Consider the following 13,457-nt stretch of genomic DNA (forward strand, 5'->3'; position numbering starts at 1 on the left):
GTGTGTGTGCGCTCGTGTGCCTACTGAGGACCTTTTCTTGCATGAAACACTGAACTTGTCAGGACCAGCAGTCCTCACAGGGACCGAAAAACCTGGTCCTATTGAGGCAGATCGTCATTTCTGAGGAACTGGTTCAGTTTAGGGCCATGATTTGAAATGTGCTTAGGTTAAGGTTAGGCATTAACTAGTTATGCTTACAGTTAGGAATGACTCTCTGGTTCGGCTGTTCAAATGTAAGGACGTCAATGAGAGTCCTTAAATGGATGACTGAGTGAACATAGTGTAATGATATTAAGATGAGGGTGATTTAAGATTCTGGTGTCAACACTGACCTTCGGGAACAGTACTATTGGAGACCAAACCCTGGTCTAGTTAAGGCAGAACCTCATTTCTGAGACTCTGAAATGCAGTTAGGTTAGGTTTAGGCATTATTACACTGGTAATGATTAAGGTTAAAGATAAGGCTTTGGTTAGGCTGTGCAAATGAATGGAACTCAGTAAAAGGTCTTAACAAAAATAGTAGAGCATCACCAAAGATTGCAACTAAAGAAAGGTGATAGCACTGTAGCAGTACGCTAATACACTGACCAATCCCCACATGGAGTAAAGGGACTGAGGATAGGAACCCTGTTTCTCTTATGCATTATCATAAATCATAGTAGGCCTATTTATTCATTCAATACCACACTGTCCCCCAGGACCATAATCTGTTTACAGGAGCAATGCAGCTTTGCATAGTACTTTCAAATCCATACCAAATGCATTTTTAATTGGTAAATAAATGCAAAATACATGCTAACAGGCAATTGTAGCGGTGCTCCTGAATGCTTAAATATGGTTCTAAGCATGATGTTCACATTATGGATTTTGCATCACCATGTGTTTCCAAGGTGATTTATAATCAGCCGAGTATCCACTCATGTTGTAAAATAATGGGAGAACCACTCTTGGTCCGAGCAATGACTTCATCACACTTCAACATGAATATTGAAGATTTCACCACATCTCTGAAGGCAAATGCACATAAATGATGTCTCTAAGCAGATAGAGTACGTGCCACTTTATTTATTTTCCTTGGTCATAAACGCACGTTAGCAACACTGAGTATCGTATGAAACAAACAACACGGGCAGGTCCTTCATTAATATTTTTTTTTTCCTGCAATGACTGGGTTAATTATTTTTTAGTAGTACCAAGCGCATGCTTTCGAATGTGAGAAATCAAAGGTCAAGGCACAGAAGCATGTGTGCGAGCACATGATTCTGTTACAGGTTTAGGGCGTAACGATCATAAACACTTGTTTGATTGCACAACCGTTTCTGAAGCGTGGTTGGCTCATGACGTTTTTCGGGAAAAGGGAAACCTGATACATCAAGTAAGTGTCTTTTCGAAATGTATTCCAACTATCGACTTCATTCTCCCGAACATTCACAATGCTGATTAAACAACGCGGCCTATAACTGCAAATGTCACCTATTTTTTTTAACTGTAAATGAGATTTGCTGCAAAAATAATGCAAATAAATATGCACGCAGTATTTATTCAGGATGCAGCTATCTTTATACGAGCCAGTTTAAGGGGCTATTCAATTTATGAACATAATGACTTTACAGCAATGTGTTACTATTATGGAACCATAACACTCTCCTGGCAATAATCTTGGCTGTCCTCCAAGAGGATACAGTTTCTGTGAATTAGGTCCAAAGTTGAAACATTGCCTTTTATTACTCTAATGATGGTAAAATGAAGACGCAGTAGTTTAGCAGCATGTTTTAGCAGCATTTTATAAATAATAAGAAACTGAACTGAAAACACAACTGTAACCTTTCACACATGTATGCAGTGCATCATCAATACAAGAGCTTGGTGAAAAATGAATGCAACACTGGGCGGGAATAAATCTTGTGACATTGCAGAAGCTTATCGAAACAATGCCACAGCGAATGAGTGCCGTAATCAAAGCTAAAGGTGGTCCAACAAAATATTAGAGTGTGTGTTTTTTTAGGTGGTGACTTTTTATTTAGAAAGGCGTATTTAGAAAATTCACGGTTCACCACCCGGTCTGAACGAGGGCCTTTCTATGTGGAGTTTGCATTTTTTTCCCCGTGAGCAGTTTCCTCCTATTATCTAAAAACATGCAGAGGTTATTTGGTCACATGTGAGAGTGACTGGTTATTCATCTTTGTGTTTTCACCCTGTGATGGACTGGTGACCTGTCCAGGGTGCACCCTGCCTTTCGCCCTGGGTCATCTGGGATTGGCTCCAGCTGCTTCATGTGGAGGATAAGATTTACATAAATACACTATACTGCAAATGCATTAAAGAACCCTTAATGTCAGTTTTGATTTGAAGTTGTTGATTCAGTGGCTAAAATAGTTACAGGTGAAATGGAAAGTGTTGGACGCAGAAATAGTTGTTTTGCGTAGAGTCATCTTGGTGCAAACAGAAATTATTATTATATTCTTACATAATTACAGTGCACCGAGGGCAAATCACAGTTTTATCACATGCATAACAACATTGAGTATCTATCCAATAAATGGTTTCGGAAGGAAGGAGGTGGTGGAATGTCATTTGCACTCACACCAGCAGTAAATCAATACGGCCAAAGATTTTAGATACTGTCCTTATCGTGCTTTTATCTCATCCTTATCAAAATATGAGCTATTCTAGCCTCATGGGTGATCAATGAACATTCCCACTGCTACTGAAACAAACACAAGGGCATCTATCTGTGCTCTATCCGCTCTTATCTAAACGAGTAATCACATGGTCGTCATCCATTATTCCATCAGTGATCAAATCAAATCCTTTCCTCGGTTTTAGCTCAACAACTGGATAGCGCAGCTGTTCTTGAACGCCACTAACAACTCTTGTTCAATTGCATGACTTTTGCAGGCTGACACTAGAGCAAATATAAGCTTATGCATGACTGTACTCTATGACACTGTTCTACCAAGAGGCTATCAGTGCCTTATCTTAAGTTGTGTAAAAGTAGTGTCAAACAAGATTTCTGGTAAATGATCAACCACAGGGTCATGACAGACTGGTAAACCCCTAACGGGAAAAGGGGAGGGGGGGCTGTAGTTTAAGTTGCTGTGTTATTAATCAATAATTCCATAATAAGCTTTAAGCAAAATGTAAATGTGAGTTCTACACCTCTGCACCTCCTTTTCCAGCCCCCCAAATGGCTGTTCTACTAAGAAGCTTGCACTTACACATCCCTTTGTTGGAAAGGTTGCTATTCCAGCACTGGTAACAACTACCTACTCCATAAAGCAGCCTCAAAAAGTGCATCAATCTGGGTGGAGCAGTTCAGAGATGGTGGGATTGCCTTGGGTCACGTGTGAGACATGTCGCTGTCTTTCCTGCGATTCTGCCTATTACAACTTCACTGATATTTTCTTAAACCATTCTCAGTTAACATATAAACATCTGTGCATGTACATTATGTAGATAAACAACACAACTGATCCGAATGTACTGTATATTTAAACATTCATACATTTTCCTGTGACGATTAAAAGAGAACTTAGCGTAATTCACACTTCTCCAGCTCCAAAGTCATGTTAACCAACAAAGAAGAAGTGTGTGTGTGTGTGTGTGTGTGTGTGTGTGTGTCAGTAAGGATGGTGGACAGCTTGCACAGACCCAACAGCATATCACCTCGTCTGTCAATCAAGCCACAGGGGAGGTGAAGGGTAAGGAGGAGACAGGCACGCTGGCTAATCATTTTGTAATCAGGCGTCAAAACAAAACAAAAAATGTTTATCTGATCAGCGCAGGCGGCTGCCAGAGTTGACATGAAGGTTTTTTCCTCCCGTGTCATCATGTCAGGGCTAATGGACAGTGGTGAGGAGGGGAGTTAATTACTTTTGACGATGTTCCCTGCTAATTTCCCATTTATATGGAGCCTCTTTTCTCCTCCCCCATCAACCAACACTTCCAGCGTTAAAAGCGAGGCAAACAAGGCCGCCTTGTTCCCAAGGATTTTCATTAAAAATTGCTTAACTGTACATCAGCGTTATTTCAATATTGTTTAGTAGACTTGCTCCAACCATAATTTAGGGTTAGGAGAAATAGACAACTTGTTGCCTTAATAGTTGTGATATTAAAACTGAATGCAAGTGGAATGGTGATAGAAAACCCACGCTGAAATCTGTGATCTAAGGAAAAGTATTTGCATCTTTTGTGGCATCTAATCACACCTGGAATCACAAGGAACATTTACGTCATTGCCTTTTTAAATGTATGAAATAACCAGATGCCCTTCTTTCTCTCTGCCATCTATGGACATTGTCATTTTGGCAAGCAATAATAGGAAATATGTGCTCAACACCATCTAAACACCACCAAAGTCTAAAGCAATGCTCCTTAAAAAAAAAAGCAAAAGTTGGTCATTAAACACTATTTTCAGCTGTGGATTCCTTCCAAGTGTGACAGCACTTCAACCCTGGTCTTCAGTTGTGACACCAGCTGTCTCACACCTAAGAAAAGCTCTGGCAGACAGGCATCTTAGAGGCTGCGACTCTGCAGAGAACAGCAACCAGTGTGTGACACTTTGTCATCTGGGACACAGTCACAACCTCTGTCTCTTTCCCTTTCCTTCAGCTGGACTCGTGTTGATGTCACATCATCAAAGACTCAGGCCACTTATGTGCTTATGGCCAAGTTTTTGTTTAGCACCTTATTATAATCATTATTATTATTATTATTATTATTATTATTATTATACAGTAATACAATGTAGGATTTGCGCTCAGGTTCCCCCCCAACAATGGTTTTATTTGTCGTCAAATATACAGCTGGTATGACAAGCCAGTGATGTCAGTGAACTCTGAAGCAGGACGTCTAATCTACAAATAACCAGCTACAATTGCCTATGTTATAGCAGTTTATACAAATACGATTACATTGATGAGACCAAAACAAAAGAATGTATGCTGTAAAGTTGAATGTTGTAGTTTCAGACTCTGACAGAGGTCACATTCACCCTGTTGTAAGTTGATATACCATCAAAATAATCTTGGAGACATTATTCAAAAGGTTGAAGTCCTGCATTGTGTTGCTTTATCTCTGACATTGTCAATTATGACGTATGAAAGTGGGAGTAGTATAGAGTCAGGGGTAAATGGACAGGTTTTTTTTTGTCTGTGTGTAAGTGCTACATTCTGTACATGCACTATAAATATTAACAATCTGTAAATAAATTACTGCATGTGCCGCACATTTCCAGAACTTCAGTTTGTAACAGTCCCAGATAGCATTTAAGGGGGAATTACGATACCGTCCATAATAAAATTACCTCAAGTCGGTCTAAATCTGTGCCTGTGACAGCTGCTTCTGAGACCCACCCCCTTCTTAAAGCCTTTTACATTATTATATGTTATCCTAATGGTAGCAGCCAGCATACTTAATACTAGCAGTATGCATGATGAATGACCGTACCCCTGGCTGATATATATGTAAGGGCCAAAAGTGAAGAGGGACATTTATACTTGGCTATCAATCTGACCAGGATCTGTGGTCACTAGTGAAGACAGAGGTAATTCATTTTAAAAGGGGCTCAGCAGGCTACGAGGGGCCCTATGGGGTGGCGATCGGTCCTCACCCTATGATTGAGATGAAAGTGGAGCTCTTTTATGGGCTTCTTAATTTAGAGAGGCAGACACTGCCATAGATACCCTGTCAGGGAAGAAAAGGGGCAAAGGGGCGTTTGGGTCTGGCCCCTAAGAAAGACATTATCTTAATGCATGTGTAAGTGCACAAATCTTCCCCGAAAATATTGGGTGAAACGTGAGTTCCATGTAAGTGTTGTTTTTCCGGGGAAAAATCTGTTTTTGAGCCAAGAGACTCTGAGCTCTGGAGGAGTATTTGGGGACTTTAATGGCCATCTATCTTTGATTGAATGGGAAGTGTTGACATCCATATACCTTGTAGGTCATAGATATAAATGATGATACACAGACAAGCACGTCCCCAGCGTCTCCTCGCAGTCAATATGACGATATTCTGCCACGGAACCTTCTGTAAAGGAAGCTACTGTCGAAGTTTACAGTGCTGTGTTTTGCTGCCCCAAACCCCCGGGATCTATGTCAGGGTTAATTCTTTCAGGAATAGCTTTTAGAAATCAAGAGATTGATGAGCATTTAAGCATGACACCAATCAATCAGAAAGACAAATCCTCCGTGTCACCCGGTGTGCTGTGTTCTATTCTGTGGCAGACAGGCACTCCACCTGCATGCAAACAATGTCCCCAATTTGTCAGGGACACAATAACAGCCCTGGCAGGCCCCATTTGCATCACTGTGTGTACAACAAATGTAATTGATCACAATATTGATTATTGTATTTTGGGAGAAAAGAGATATCCCCAAAGAGTTGAGGTGGATGAACAATCAGATCTTTAAATTTATCTTCTTTGACCTTTGCAAAGATATCTACTAATTTATTGTATTAAGAAGATGTAAGCATAAACAAAATACCATCGGATTCTGAATCCGGAGGAAATAGCACGTCATTTATGGCAATAACGGCAATAACTTTTGCAGAGATGTTTGATGATGTGTGATCTTGACATACAAGCTCTAAACCATCAACTCATTCTTTGTCTACTGCTTTATCCTCCACATGAAGGTCGCGGGGGCCACTGGAGCAAATCTCAACTGATATTTTGGCCTCCAGTCCATTGCAGCGTCAACATATAGAGACAAATAACCATTCACTGTCACATTCACACCTATGGTCGATTTAGAGTGTCCAGGTAATCTCTGCATATTGTTGGACTTGTGAGGGGAAACCAGAGAAGCTGGAGAAAACCCAAGCACACACAGGGAGAACAACCATATGCAAACTGGCAACCTTCATGCTACGAGGCAACAGTGCTAGCCACGTGCCCCCACTATATGACAAAAAATACACACTATGTAATAATTGCAACTTCTACTACTTCTATGGATTATTATTATAAGACCAAAGTTAGATAGTTCCTGATTCCTCTGGTGGATTGAGCCATTAGTTTATTCTTAACTCTTAAATGACCTTTCCTTATCTCATGAGTAAAATGTTTTATTCAATAATCTTAAAAGGATGTGAGTGTTAAAATTTGAGCTAAGGTTGATGGAATGGTTGAGCCAGGATGGATGATGGACGGGCTGTAGATTAAAACATGTTAGAAAAAGCACTTCTTGTGCACGACCCTCATTCACTTCAGTCAGAATGAATCATCCTCTGGTCTGAGGTTGAGTCAAGGATGTGGCACCTCTCCTCGAAGACACTTCTGCGGCTCTGCCACTAGTCAGCAGAACAAATGATGCAGTCACACTACTTGTTTGAGCCATGAGGCAGCACTCAGAGTAACGCTCTAATTGAGGACGCGCTTCACTCTGCCACAGTTGCATATTATTAACACACAAAACAAGGGCCAATTGATCATTAGTGCATCAATATGTAGTTTGCATAAAATTATTTCCTTTAAATAGTCTGTGTTTATGGTGACACGGGGTTGTCTCATCAATAATGTAAATGAGCCATTAGGGCATTAACAGGCTGTCTGTGGTAATGACGGCCCACCAGGCGTCACTGAGTTACAACACTCTCTGCCACACAGTGGCGACGCCATTTATACATACAAATTACACCAACTTAAAGCTTGCGATTCATTCTCTTTTGGCTTAAATCTGTGGGTTTTTTGGTGCAGTTATTTATTTACGTGAGTTTTTGATTTGATTTGACCAAATCAGTATCTTTTATCCTTGCTGTTCACTCTCAAAACTGTTACCGGTGACACAGTTTCAAACAAATAGCGATTAGAGATGATTACAAATGCAATATACTCCTGAGGAGAATTCCTAATGAGGCAGTCAAAGCTCATCTCAGACCATGCCCTTTGCCTCAATCCATAAGTGTTCCTGGCTGCCACCTGCAACCTTGAGACTCCCTCTTCTCTCCCCGTCTCTTCTCCATGTCTGCCAATAATAAGGAGCCAGATGAAGTGGCAGTGAGAGGAAATGTTTACCATCAAATTAGTTGTGTCATCTCTAGGATCTGTGATGCAAGCCACAGAGAGGGATATCAATGCAATCCATCACGCCATTGATTCCTGCAAGACAAAAGATTCAAATTCACGGCATAAAAGGTTTTCGAAAAAAAAAAGTCTGTCACTCTACAGCGAGGCACTGCTTGGGACAAGTTTTCTGAGGAACTATAGAACCATATAGCTTTATGAGCAACGACTGCAGAAGCACATATTTTTAGGTCAAGAAAAATACTTTATCTAGTGACAAATTTGACTGAAATCTTGCCTTTTACAGCTCATTACACGTGCTGCGGTTATACCTGCCTTCCACAATACTCTGGAGATATTTAACACCCAAAAAGGAGAAGTTTGAAAACGCTGCTGGCTCTGTTGTAGTTTGAAAAGTGCAGGGCTGCGAATTAGTCTTAATGGGCAGAAAGAACAGAAAGACATCCTGACTTATTGGCCGCGAGTCCACGATCAGCTTTGAATAAAAACTTGATGACCTAGTCATCGGTCTAATGAAAGAAATGTGCTTAAGTGAGCTCCCCGTTTACATTGAAACAAACATGCAGAGCATTTTCATCACTTTTACAGGAACGTGTCTTTAGTAGTATGGATGATGTCGCCCCATGGTTCATTGTTAACTCTGTTGTGTTGGTGTTAAAGGAAGCATTTGTTCCCACCACTCACTGCCAGTAGAGATATCTGTGCGAGCCTTGGCCAGGTGTTTAAATTCAGTTTGGACACTTTTCAGTGACTTGTATTGGAATTTAAATCTTCATGCGATGGAGTCTTGTGTATGCTACTGGGGAGAATTTATACCCTGTAGTGTTTTTTTCTTTTCTGAAGACAATAAAATTTGACATGTCACATACACCCACACATCAGTCTTCATCAGTCCACGTCAGAGTGGAACTGTAAATCTAGCCTATATTTGGGATGTTAGTATAATGATGTATGGTAATAGCTAAAATAATAGGATCATATGTCTCAGTATGACTGGGCCATATCTTTACCTGCCATGCCACTCAGTGCCCATGCTCTGCCATCATCTCTGAATACTAGCACACGAGGGGGCTCGTTAGCCTGCTATTACAGATGTGACAAGCACACCATAATAGCCCAATTATCCCAAAATGCCAAATTTTACTCCAAAGGAAAAGGAGTGTGTAGTGATTAATGGTGAACACTTAAGGGGAAGAGTTAGACAACGCTGTTGGATAGGAGAAAATATGTATCAGGCTGCCGCCACTACAGATGCTTCCTCCCCCTGACAACTGCAATTCATTTGAGATGCTATTAACATGCATAATTATGCTAATCAAGCAGTAATTAAGTGCCAATTCATCAGAGACCATTTTTTTGTCTGTAATTTCATCAAGCATGGCTGTTGTGGTTTGTGGGTTCCCCCCCCTGCATATTTCTGTATACAATATTGCTCAAATGAGGCGCTCTCATTTCATCCAACATTTCCTTTCCTGTATGCTCCTGAAGTTTGTAAACAGGATGTGGTAGAGATCCATTCATAGATCCATTAACATAACCCCCCCCCCCCACCGCGCCCCCACCCCTTTCCAAAGTCAAATACTAAGAGACTCTCAACAGCCGCAGCACACAAACATACAACTGGGTTTTTACTCAATAACATTTCATGAGTTTAATCCTCATACATGCTGTTATCCCCAAAAAGATGAATAATACAGAATGTCTTCTATGGTATACGTGATGCCACTACTCCTCTGAGTCAACATGGCAGGTGAAATGTTATTTGCAATGGCATTCTTCAGTCCAGTTTCACCCAGAGAGTCAGACAGGTGTTCTTATCGGACACGAAAGCCTGTGGTGATGCACGTCAGTCTTCATCACGCTTGACGATGGCCTTAGGTAAGAAATCTGCTTCCGTCCCTCTGACCTAGGAATTCTTTCGGTTTCAGCATTTCTACTAGTTTTTGCAGCAGGAACAAACAGTCACATGTTGAAGTGGACAGTTGAGAAAAAAAGCTTGTAGGCACTCAATTATATTTGTTTTCGATATCCTTTTCTTTGGCGATGGTAGAAATTTTCATTTTGCTGTCACTTGCCATCAGGATGGCCTTTGTGTTTGCCTCATTGTCCTGTCACTGTATCCAGATCCTGGAGTCCTGTTACAGCAATGTTTTATGAAGGCAGTTCATCCGGTATTCTGTAAAACCACGTCTTACCCCAAAATGCTTGTGGTTCAATGACAAATCCAGTGGCCAAAAATAACTGTGACAGAGTAATTGTATTTAGCTTTGTATACTCACTACACATTTCTAGATGTTCACACCTAATTGCAGTTGTAAAAGAAACTTGCACCACACATTAACAATATACTGCGACACTCAGCCATTAACTGTTGTCCATCAATAGCCTCCTAATCACTGCTTATTGGAAATAAGGACGTAAGGAAGTTGCACATTAATTACACTCTCATATTATTTGCTCAGTATAAACCTCACTACAGTACGAACCAGAAGTATAAATATAATGATATTTATATGCTACCACAAATGAGTGCAATTAAGAGGTTATTTTTAAGTAATGGATTACATCTTAAAATACATAGAGGTCAACTCAGAATAAACTAATAGTTGATGGCAAATTGTGTCTCAATATTAAGATGTTCTATTATGATTATATTATGTTATTATATATGTTGTATAAGAATATTATATTAGATGGCAGTTTAAACATCTCATATAGTGACAGATCACACACTACTCTACAATCATGTCTCGCAAGAACTCCCAAAAACACGCATATTACAGTAACACAGGGAATATTCAGCAAAACCAGAATAGATTTAGGTTAGGTTAACTTTAGTGCACTTTTGAAGCAGATCTGTACGCGTTCTCTTCTACCTGTTTTGATGTCCTGTCTTTGTTTTGTACTTTTTCCTCTTCTCTCTGAAGAACCACTGTCGCCACTGTCACACCGTGGCCGGGAGTTATTGCAGGTCAAGTTTCTAGCACGCTGAATGAGATCGGCGTCCGTGATGTGTCGGGGAGGCATTGGTGGGTTCCCGCATCCCGCGTCTTTAAATATTTCAGACTTCATGACTGCCATGATCTGCCAGTCCAAAGCTGATTGGGGCGGTTGCTTATGGTTTGTGAAACGACGACAGCGAGTGGACTGTGAGGCTGAAAATCCCTGCAGATAATTCAAGAGCATTCATAGCCGATGAACTTGCAAGTACATTTTTATCAGATAAGGCTGCGACAGAGGATGCACTCAGCACAGAGTGCATCCTGTGTCACAGGATGAGATGGGCTCTGAGGTTTGACGGGGCAGACGAAGGCTCGTGAAGACGGCTGGCTGCTCCTTTTGACGGCGTGTCAGGGTTGGCTGGCAAGTTGCTTTGCTGCATCTGGTTGAAGCAGTCATCATTGTGGCAGGCCTGTCAGAACAAACTGGTGTGCTGGAGACAGATACAGCTTTAGTGGCTGGATGCAGAGTATGCAACACATGCGCCGCCCTAACACGGAATATGTTCCCCAAACTGGCAAGCTGGTGGCAAGTTAATGACAGGAACGGCCAGTGACATCATGAGAAACATGATTACACTCTGCTAAAGACATCTGAGTGAGTCCACAGATCAAACGGACAGGGTGATGACTGCAGGCTCAAACACAGTGGCGACTAGACTGCAGCCTCAGTGTTAAAAATCTGTTTATCTCATTTCATGAAAGATTTCATAACAAACCCACTCATGAAGAAGGAGATGATAATTAAATTGAGAGTGAGAGAAATGGAACAATGCATTGCCTTGAGGGTGTTTACCTTGCATCACCGAGGAAATCTCATTTTTGATGTATTCAAATGCATTGACACAGTGGGAGAATAATGTGTAATCATTAGGAGAGGGTTTGCAAATTATTTATGTAATGTAAACCATTATAATTTACTTCCATGTTGTTTTTTTCCCCTTCCACTGCCATTAACAAGTGACTTTTGAAGCAATAAACGTCACAATTGCTTTAAGTTAATTAAAACAATAGACACCATATTGAAAGATAAGATGCCAGTCACACCACCGTCTCCTGCATGCAGCAATTTACTGCTCAAGTGTAATGAGGGAGGGGTGACACAAATAATAGCTATTAAACTGTCAGCTTAGTGGAGGCTGGATCACATTACTGGAATTAACTAAGATGCCCTATTATAAACACTTCCATCCTCTCTCAACACAGGCACACATGCACAAAAACACACCCGCCCAAAATATGCACACTCAAAGGACAAGACGATCTAAACATGGACACTTTTGCACAACACTTTTTCTCAACACTATAACATGTGTCGGTCTATAACTTTGGCTTGAAATATAATATAATATAATAAGATTTTATTCAAATACAGATTTGTCTGCGTCCTATGGCCAAACTCCATCGGCGACCAAATCAAATTGAGCCCATATTGGAATAAAGAAAGCATGTGAAATATTTGTTGCTGGCAAGATGCACGTCTTCTAATGTGTTTGGAAGTATAATTATAAATGTAGAAATCTATTTCAACAGGCCAAGCTTTTTACAGACTTCTAAGGACTAAAGCAGGGCCACCAAATAGTGAATTTATTGATGATTTGAACCCAAAAACGCAAAATAATAATAATGAAAAATGCATGAAAGACAGTAAAAGGCAAAAGACACATCCAAAGGCAACACTGACATCTGCTGGTCTGAGTTTAGGAGGTACGTATGTCTAAACCCTCAGGCTGCCTCTTACTATAACGTGTCAGATATTTCTTATTAATACAAAAAAAATCACACTATTTGTATTCATGTCATTTACACTGACACTTTCTTTACAATCCCAGTCCTCACTCTGGTGTCACTCTGATTTCCACTTCACTTTGATCAATTGAGTGGTGCTCCACACTTATCAGCAGGACTAATTTATTTATGAACCTGCCATTTGTAATTATTGATCAGGATGTTCTCCGTTAGGGAACTAATGATATGCAGAGGTAAAAGATTCCCTAATTATTGTGTTTGGTTTAATTGAGGGTGTGTGTGTTTGTGCGCCTGCAGGAAGGTTCAGAGGGGAACTGACTGTTGCCCCGGCTGCCACACGAGCAGACACGCCAGCACAATGAAAAACAGTGGTGTTTATTGTTAGACTTTGTTAAATAGTTTGTTGTAAATGGAATAGTCCTTCCACTACCTTATTTTTACAGATATGAAGTGAACATGTGTTTCATTGACCGTGTGCAAATAGCAAGTCTTTAGCAAAAATCCCAAGATTAATTAAATTAGCCCTTGCGGTGTTGTATTTTTTTAGAGATTTTACATCACCACCACTTAACCCTGCTATAAAATTTCCATTCTGGAGTCTGCGTTACAGCCAAATTAATTATTCACAGGTTAAAAAGAGCAATGTGGTTCTTTTATTTGGTCTGACCTTCTCATAAAGACCA

The 13,457-nt window shown here is 40.5% G+C and overlaps 1 long non-coding RNA gene across 2 annotated transcripts in view; it reads left to right on the top strand.

Annotated features, from left to right (window-relative positions):
• Positions 1 to 13,457, top strand: part of LOC122772668 — a 217,753-nt gene that overhangs the window by 144,010 nt on the left and 60,286 nt on the right. The window lies entirely within an intron of this gene.

Source organism: Solea senegalensis, linkage group LG7 (genome assembly GCF_019176455.1).
Source record: "Solea senegalensis isolate Sse05_10M linkage group LG7, IFAPA_SoseM_1, whole genome shotgun sequence".
Lineage (NCBI taxonomy): Eukaryota > Metazoa > Chordata > Actinopteri > Pleuronectiformes > Soleidae > Solea > Solea senegalensis.